Source organism: Olea europaea, unplaced genomic scaffold (genome assembly GCF_002742605.1).
Source record: "Olea europaea var. sylvestris unplaced genomic scaffold, O_europaea_v1 scaffold2036, whole genome shotgun sequence".
NCBI classification, from domain to species: Eukaryota; Viridiplantae; Streptophyta; class Magnoliopsida; order Lamiales; family Oleaceae; genus Olea; species Olea europaea.
In genome coordinates this window covers 33,379-44,003 of record NW_019238261.1, presented here as the reverse complement: position 1 = coordinate 44,003, position 10,625 = coordinate 33,379, and positions in this window count along the sequence as shown.

Below are 10,625 nucleotides of genomic sequence, written 5' to 3'. Positions count from 1 at the left end.
AATGGCTAAGTTTTATAATAAAAAAGTCATAGCCAAGTCGTTCAGCCTGGACGAATTAGTTTGGAAGACGATACTCCCTTTGGATAGCAGGGATTCAAAGTACGGGAAGTGGTCGCCCAATTGGGAAGGATCATACAAAGTAAACAGTGTGTTGCCCAATGGATCATATCATTTTGAAGATTTAGATGGCACCAAGCACGTGAGATTTATCAACGGCAAATATTTGAAAAAATATGTTCCTTCTTTATCGAAAAGTGAACAAATAAAAGTGTAATCAAAATATGTTGAACGATTAAGGATAAAAAGGTCAGAGCGAAGTACGTTCAAATAAATTCCTTATTATCAAACGTTCATTACAAAGTTGCAAGATACAAATAATAGATGCTCTACAAGCTACAATTAAAAGTAAGCTAATCTCCCGGTCGATCGCCGAGTAAGAGGGTGGACTGGCATCGCACCGCCTTCCTAAATACGTCGCTGCAATGGCGGGCAAAGAGGCTGAGAAGCACTCTTAGCAAGCAAGGTGAACCGCAAGCATCCCAAAAATTGCCTTCTATCATCGAATCCCTTGTAAAGAACAAAGAGACAATGGGAAGAACTTTGATGGGAAAAACTTCGCTGCTGGCCAAGAAATATTTCCTATATCTCCCATACCAAAGGTGACATCAAGACAAGTAGTAAAATGGGCGAACCAAACAATCCATTTTTATAGAAGACGAAGGTTGTGGATTGATTGTCAGAATGCCAAACAATGGCAGCAAATTGGTTTCGAAGAAGAGAATGAAAATGAAGATGGAAGATGGAAAGTGCGAAGCATACGTGCATTTATAGGGGGTGAAGATGAAGAGACAGAATATGAGCGGCCACATTCTGCCTAGTAAATGGAATTAAGTAGCCCAAAGTCTTGGAAAAGAGGTGGAAATATCAAGAGAAAATGTGCAAGATTTTTAGCACAAAGCAGTTAAATGCTTGAAGGATTGGCGATTAAAAGACAAACGTCAAATAAATGCACAAGAAGTTAACATAGATGTTCATTAATGATGTACAAGGTTACAAAGGGAAAGCCAAATGCGAAATTACAAAAAGAAAAAGTTAAGGTGTTGTATGTCTTAATTACAATCCGCTCCATACCAAACGAATTCTTTCCCTAAGTTTTTCCCAGTCCTCGTTCTGTCGAGAGGAAGTGATGTTCAATTCGACCACGACATCATCATCAACTTCCAACTTCTTGTATTGCTCGACCAAAGACTTAGTTCGCTCAGTTCCTTGGGAGGCGTTACACTTTTTAGCAGCCATTCTCGCCTTGCAGTCGTCCATTTTGGCTTGAAGCTCCTTCATCTGAGCAGCCAAACTAGCCATCAAAGAATCTTCAATCATGACTTCGGAAGAGATTTCTTTCAACTCATCCTCAACTTTGTTGATCTCCAGGAGCAAAGACTCTTTTTCAGATACGGCGTGAAGATATTGAGTACTTTTGGCCTTCAGTTCAACATTCTTGGCCAGCAAGAAGAGGACCTCGGAATGGATAACTTTCAACGTCGCTTTAAAATCAGCAGAAAGATTGAGCGACGGAAGTGTCAGTGCTTGCTCCAACTTCGCATTCAAATGCTCAAGGTTATCCTTATGTCTGGCAGCACTAGCCTTACCAATGTCCATATCCATGAAGGACACGTACTCAAATATCGACTGCTTGAGGACCTTCATATCTTCCTCTGAAGAAGTAGCAGGACGACCAGCTGGAGCAGGGCGAGATGTCTTGACTTGCCCCTAGGAAGCGAACATGTCTTGGATAGAACGCACAATCTTATCAGCATCCTACAAAGAAAATTGCCAATATTGAAGATTCTCACTACAACGAACAAGATGGAAGTAAAAGTGAAGCAAAGATTACCTCATCAATAATCTTGGAAGATAGTATATCCCCAGCCAAGTTTGCCACCTGTGGCTCCACCATTCGTGAGGACTTTCCCTTGTCTAAGCGAAAAGATGTTGCCATAACGGGCAGACTCATAGGAGCATCTGCAGAACTCAGAAGCAACAAATCAGAAACCAATAGCACAAGCAAAGGTAAAGCATTAAAAAACTGAATTACCTTCTGCTTCGATGTTTGGGGGTTGACGCCTTGGGAAGAAGGTGGCTCATCCATTGGTTGTGATGAGGATTCTGGGATTGAAAATGTCTCTTTAAGCGTAGTCCCTTCATCAGCTGGTTTGGATGAAGTAGCCTCAGCGGAGGATGATGGAGCAGGAGCTGCCGACACCAAGGCCTTCAAAGAAGAGGCTGAACTTTTTGGAGAAGTCCAAATAAACCATCAGCACACAGAAAAGTTTCAAGTATGGAAAAATATGCTTGTGAGTAAACCAATTTAATTACCTTCCTCCTGATGATAAGAGGGTATCATCATCATCATCAACATCATCCTCCAGAATGGGAGATGCTGAGGTTGGCCGTTTGCGGCTCGCGGCACTTTTGGTTGCAGTAGGCTTGGCAGGGAGAGAAGAAGATGGACGAGCAGACTGTTTAGCGCGACGAGGAGGAGAAGGACTCCGGATGGACAAAGGGGTGACTAAAACAGGAGGAGGGGAAGAAATGCTTGGTTGGTCCAGTGAATGAAAGACACGATTGGCATCAGTCGCAAACAATCTGCGCTTCACTGACGGCCAGAGTTGTTCAAAAAGGGGATGAATGGCACAGCTAGAATTGAAGGGGGCTAATGAAAAATGGCTCGTCAAAAGAAGATTGTGAGCATTGATAGCCTCTGCCTCTGCCTTATTAATGATATGGAAGCGGTCTATCAAGTTCCTTGAATAGCAAGGAGGAACAGGCCAGGTTTGGCCGAAACCAAGTTGGCGAGCAAAAAATTGGAGAGCATATATTTCTACCCCAGCCTTGGCATTGGTCCCAGTCAAAATATCATGAAATAGCTCCCTCCTGGTTAAAAGTTGGATCCAAATGAACAGAGAGGTGCTCGCGCTGTCTATAGTTGAGGGAGGATGCACATAGTCTGGAGTCAAAAAGGGAGGAAAAGGAAAGAAGGAAGGGATTGAATTCAAAGAATAAAAGAATAAAAAAATGTCCCTTCAAGACATATTTACAGGAGCCAGGGGCTCAATGGCTAGCCTATAGCAACTAGCAGAAGGACGAGAAAATGATGGAGTACCAAGCGATGAAAAATAGGATCTCAACCACATTTGAGTGAACCAAAGAGGTCCATTGACAGTGGGAGATGCACCATTCTTCAATTGAGATTGAAGAGAAGCCATGCATCTATAGAGGGCAGCCAAAAAGAAAGAACATAAATTTAGAGGCCTACCACGCGCCAATTCGTGCGCTATGGATAAATAGCTCAGGGAGGGCTTTATGCTTGGTACACACAAAATATATTTACAAAACCAAACCAGAAGAAAGGCCACTCGCTCAGTATGGGAAGGCTCAGCGCTCGAATGGTTATGAAGGGTTTGCAGGCTTGAATAAGACTCGGTAAGATTTTTACCAAACTTTGGAGCGCCACCAGAAATCAAGATTCCAAGAAAAATGGTATCGTACAAAGGTGGCAGATTCACTAGGGCCCCAACATCCCTTAAAGTAATAGACATGGGGCCAAGAGGGAAAACAAAGGTATTATACTCAGAAGACCAAAAACTTAAAGCGATCGAAAAAAGTGTTGAATCAAAAGTAGGGGGTTGAAGAGAAATTTCTAACAAATCAGAAATCCTAGCATTATCAAAAAGTGCCTTAGTAGGACCATGGTCCACAAGGCGAGCATGCCACCTACGGAAAACTACATCAGATTTAGGCCAAGTGGGAATACCTCTTTCGCGAAGTGGCCCCAGCGGCAGAGAGTTTAGAAATGAAGGGCCTTGAGTACAAGAAAACAGCTGGCCTATCACCGCTTGTTCGACTGCCTCTGCAATGTTGAAGAAAGGACCTAGGTAGAACTCATTGAGTTCGACATTGGCAGGTGCGAGAAAGTTCGGAGTTATGTATGGACGATTAAAGAGTTTCTGAAAGTCTTCAAAACTAAAGGAGTCGCCAGATTGAGATTGTGAAGTAGCCATTAGGGACGAAACGGAGTTTTTCAGAGTTACGTAGCAGGGAAGCAAAGAGATGAACAGAAAAATTGTGAGAGAGAAGCGCGAAAAAAGTGAGGCGTGATTTAATGGTGCAGTGAAATGGCGTATTTGGTGGTTATAAGGGTTTGCAAAGCGTCGCACCTTTTCAAGTTATGGAAGAAAACAATGATTGAAATTCTTGAAAATTTCGAATGTTGTTGGAAACACAAAGTGAATATGGCAAAATTTAATAATTGGTATTAATTCTGCCATATTGGGGGGTAATTGTTGACACATAAAAATTCAGCCCAAATCGAACGGCCCAAGGAATGAAGCCCAATTGGAGGATCCCCAAATTAGATAGCCCAAAGAACGAAGCCCAATTAGACAATTCAGAATGAAGGCCCAAATAGGGAGGCTCATGAACGCGGTAACACCATCGCCCAAGCTTGCATGTCGCCCAAGATCTGAGCGAATGGAGTGCCATGCAGTCGCCCAGAGCTGCTACTCTATTCTCGCCCAAATCTTCGAGTCGCCCAAGGTCTTAGCAAACATGAAGTGTTGTGGTTATCAAGAAGCGCAGTTATCAAAGCAGTTATTAAAGCAGCCCTATCACGTTCCATGATTCAAGGAATTCAATTGAAGACGGTTGAACGACAAAGAGTAATGGCAGCAGTTAGAAAAGGCAGTTCCATGACAAGTTGGCCATTACGAGAAAAATGGCAGTTATAGAACGATCAACCAGTTTTTAGGCGGTTGATCACAAAGAGATCATCCAGGGGGTATAAAAGGAAGAAAAGACGTAGAGCAAAAGACCCCGAATCAAAAACTCTCGAACAGAGAACATGTAATTTTAAATTTCTTAGTTTAGATTTAAACACTTCTTTCAGTAACTCGTGTGCTTGCGCCCCTTGGAAGCATTCTGTTTTTACTTTTCGATTGTAAAGTCATTGCCAATAAAGAACACTCATTTTTGGGACTTTGTCTCAAGAGGTTTGTCCCTTACACAATCGTCTGATCCCTTTTTAATTGTTAGCGACGAACCCGCGCGAAACAGATGGCCTCGGCTAGGTCAGATTAGCAAGTGATGTGATTACAACCCGAAATGGTTTATTAGTTGACTGCTACATGACCAGTGATTGAAGCCTTGTATGATGAAGCTTAACGAACTCCATATAAAAGTTTTAAGGACGTATTTCACAAATGACGTAAAGTTTGGGAACCATAAATGTTTTGCCCTATTAAATTATGTATAGAAATTGCTCCAACAGTAAATTTACCACTTCATGCTAGACATCTATGACACGACCCATTTCGAATCACTCTAATGGACTCGATACGTGACGTGCGCCAATAATAGATGCTGACTAGATGTCAAATCTATCACCAATGCCGACTATGAGTTACTTCAAAAAAATGCATCAAAATCAAATGCTTATGTAAAACATAATGCGATAGGCCCAAATTATTTACTTTGTGCTTCATCAAAATGAGTTATTACACACAACATGTCGTGTGGTTCTCATTCCGAAATCGTTAGGCTCTTCCAACTAAAAAGAATCAATTTCCACCTACAGGAAAATTACGGGAAAATATATGAGTTGATAGTTCAATGAGTGGAGAAGTTCCAGAATAATTATACTTTTTCATTTTTACATCTTTACCGAAAATCGAGTTCATATCATTGATAACTCGTAAGATAACATCATATAATTATAGCCAAAACATGAGACATTCACATAACGTGGTAAAATATTATCTCAAAAATTATGATATAAATATAAGCTGATAATCATGCTATAATCTCATCACATCAAATCCACTGAAAAATTCACCAAAAATGTACTCTCTGACTAAAATCTGTAATCCGCCTCTCAGGTTAAGAACTTTCGCCACGAGCCTTTGGCCCCTCCGTGAACGAAAGCGGGTCTCAAGACTTCTGATAATCAATTCTAGAATACGGCCAAGGCCCCTCAGTGAATTATGTATACACAGTCACGACCCCTTCATCCCCAGTCGACCCCTCAGTGTAGTATAGAACACGGTCAAGGCCCATCTGTGAACTAAAAGAAGTGCATAATCACGAATACTTTTTTGGTCAATCTCAATATCATGTTTCACATATCAAACAAATCTCAATATCACATGTCTCATATACCAAGTTACAAATATACAATAAATAATCCTTGAAATTTCACATGTATCATAATAAAAGATATTTCCTTAATAACTATATAATTCGAACACATAGTTGCATATAATTGCACATGCTTTAAGAATATACTTAATTTATAAATATTTTAAAAATATTTATATTTTTCCACTCATAATATTATGTTCGCAAAATCAACCTGGTTGGTAAGCTGTTCTGATGTCAGTATCGTTGCCTGAAATACGATATAATTTTTAAATGAACAATTAATTATTTCAATAATTTCAATAATTAAATAGGCGATACCCAAACTTAATCATTTCACGTTTAAGCGATTTTCACAGTTTCTTTAATAACTAAAACTACTTTTTCTTTCATTTAACTCAATTTCCTAACTTATTATACTTAACACATTTAATAAAATTGAATTTAATCTAACCATCTAACAACTATAAAATTAATCATAACTTGACAATAAATAACTTTTTGCTTACCTTTTAAAATTGAGGAATTCAAGCCTGATAGTATAGATCACTTATTTTCTAACAACTTGGCAAAAAATTTCTAATTTATTTTTCTTCTTTTTTTCCCTCTTTCTCTTTTTTCTTTCTTTTCTCTCTCTGCCTCGTTTCTCTTGTGCGTGTTTTGTGTGTGTTTTTTGTAAATAATGAATTTGGATTGTATATATATAAATGGGATGGATTTGGATGACTTCGGTGAATGTCCACCGCCTGCCAATTTATTTTTTAATTGTTTTTTTTTTTTACATCTTTGACTTTTCTTTTTTGTATTTTTTTTATTAAGGTATTACAAAACTTACTCCCTTAAAAGAATTTCTTCCTCGAAATTTAATTGGTTAAATACGAAGAAGCTGCGATTTTGAGAATACATATGCTCTTCACTTTCCTATGTCGCTTCTTCCATAACGTGATTCCTTCATAAGATTTCAACCAAAAAAAATAGTCTTACTTCGCAAGACCTGTTTCTTTCTATCCAATATCTAAACTATTTCTTCCTCATAGTAAGATTTTCTTTCTCTTTCGACTCCACTGATAATCTTATAGCATAAGTTAAATCCGACTTCTATTTACTAAGCCTCAAACAGATGGAATACATGTTGAATCGATACCTTAAATATCATCCTAATGATCAATTTGTGATATTTTTAGCTTTTCATTTTATCACCTAACGATAATATGTACACAGCTTCAAGTTCGGCTCCTTTTCGAATACAAATATACCTTAACCTTTTGTGATCAGTAAGTATTGATCTTCCCACCTTGTGATAATGCCACAATTCCTATATGTCAATCCCAATATAACCAACAATATATCATGATTTAATCATATCTTTTTATCAATCTAGAACATAATCCATATTTTATCATTCCACTTACAGAACATTTTCTAAACCATAACATAATCCATTATCATAAATCATTATCGTGAATCAATCATTCATCATCTTTAAATATAAGAGCAAATATTTCCTCATAATTTCCTATTAACAAAACTTTTGACATTTCTATACTCATACAAATTTTGTTCTTTCTTTTTATAAAGAGACAATAATAACATTTAATCCATGAAAATCTACACTCTTATTCCATAAATGGGTCGTCTATCATCAATGTATAATCCTTCTTGTATATTGCATAAAGACCTTTAATTGAGATTATGTAATCCAAAGATACTATTTCACAATGAGTAAAATCTATATTTGATAATCTCTTAGACTTTAGACATATCCAACATATCCTACTTATATTCCTTAACCGATATACTTTGATAAAAATGGAATACTTGGTTCATGATCCATACAATTGAAAATAGCCCAAAAATTACGTTACTAAAATTTCAATAAATTCATCTTAACTTCAAAATTTAACTCAACGCTTCCAAATTATATGAAATGTAATGCAATAATCCAACGAATGGCCTTAAAAAAATCAACTAACTTAATAACCCAAATTTATCATCACATTATTTTGTTATAGGACAATCATTATATTCATTTACATGTTATTCACCGTATCATGTTATGATCATGTAAACTTGGCATTTATCGTCATATCGTATGACCTAAAACATTTAATTATATCAATTTTCCTTAATACTACAAGATAATAACCTTTATATTTATCACATGAACATTTTACACATCAATATACCGCATGTTAGTTTTCCAATCTCAACAAATTTCGATTCTACCATTCTCTAATTTTTTTTTGCCACATAAACATACCTAGATGTACATATCCATTTAATTCTATTTTTAAAGCAGCAAATCAGCCCATAATAGGTAATCATTATGAAGTTCATCCTTACTATTCTCACATTCCTTGTAATCAAACAATTCACAAATAATCGAAATAATTGGAATTACCATTAATTTCCTCGATGCCTAAAATATACAATAACACATTGTTATCTATCAATCAACAAATCATCATTTTGTCTTCCACGATTTCTTATCATATATCATAAATATACACCATCATAATTTCTATTATCATTTCATAAAAGTGGCCACAAATCACCACAAAATTTGATAACACTAATGACCATTTGGCTTCAAGAATAATTAAAATTCCCCAATGATTTTCACCAATCACACATCACATCATTTCCTTGTATTTATCGTGTAAGCTATAGCTAAAAATTTTCCTATATATCATGATCTATTCAACTCTTAATACGTTACATACACCATAATTTCAACTCAACAACTAATAACATTTCCAACCATCGGATCATTGCAAATATCATACTTACATACTAGTCATCTCTGGATCTGATAAAGAACTTTTCAATCATTTTTTGTTCCATACATTCGAGCTAGAGAGCCTGTGATTTCTGCCACCATAATATGTGATCATACCCATTGACCATGTATGAACCATAAAAATTTTCAAAATCATGCTCTGATACCACTTTGACACGACCCGTTTCGAATCACCCTAGTAAACCCGAGACTTGACGTGCGTCGATGATAGATGCTGACTAGACGTCAAATCTATCACCAAGGCTGACTATGAATTACTTCAAAAAAATGCATCAAAATCAAATGCTTATGTAAAACATAATGCGATGGGCCCAAATTATTTACTTTGTACTTCATCAAAATGAGTTATAACACTCAACATGTCGTGTGGCTCTCGTTCCAAAATCATTAGGCTCTTCCAGCTAAAAAGAATCAATTTCCACCTATAGGAAAATTACGGGAAAATATATGAGTTGATAGCTCAGTAAGTGGAGAAGTTCCAAAATAATTATACTTTTTTCATTTTTACATCTTTATCAAAAATCGAGTTCATATCATTGATAACTCGCTAGATAACATCATATAATTATAGTCAAAACGTGAGACATTCACATAACGTGGTAAAATATCATCTCAAAAATCATGATATAAACATAAGCTGATAATCATGCTATAATCTCATCATATCAAATGTACTGAAAAATACACCAAAAATATACCGTCTGACTAAAATTTGTAATTCGCCCCTCGAGCGAAGAACTTTCGCCACGGGCCTTTAACCTCTCGGTGATCAAAAGCGGGTCTCAAGACTTCTGATAATCAATTCTAGAGCACGTTCAAGGCCCCTCAATAAACTATATATACACGGTCACGACCCCTTCATCCTAGTGATGGCAAAAAAACCCAACCCACCCCGCCCCGCCCCGAATGGGGCAAAAAAAACCCATCCCGTGAAATTTTATTTTTTAATTTCAAATTATATTATTATTAGATAATAAAATACAAATGTAAAATTTTAATTAACTACAAAAGAAATAAAATTTAGTCAAAACATAAATTTATTTGAAATTGTTTAATTTTTAACATTGTTTATTTCAAGTGTTTACTTTGAATTTTAAAATTTTGAATTTATATTTTATTCTCTAATGATAACTAATTTGAAATTAAAAAAAAAAAAAATTAAACGAGGCGACAAATAGGGCGTGGGTTGGGCGTCACGGGGCGGGCCCCCCTCCCGCCCCGAACCAACCCCACTGCCATCCCTAGTTTATCCCCAGTCGACCCTTAGTGTAGTATAGAACACGGGGCTTGACACCTCCCCCATGAGATAATCACAAATCTGCCGTGGTTTCGTTGCCAAGGTGCGACAGGCCTGGCAACCCTGCCTTGCTATACTTGACCGACGCTGGCTCCATACTGGTAGAAGCTCCTAAGGGACCTCTTACCACGCTATGAGCTCATTGCCAATGCCCCTCTTTAAACTAGAAGAAGTACATAATCACAGGTATTTTTCTAGTCGATCTCAATATCAGATCTCACATATCAAACAAATCTCAATATCACATGTCTCATATACCAAGTTACAAATGTACAATAAATAATCCTTGAACTTCCACATGTATCATAACAAAAGATATTTCCTTAATAACCATATAAT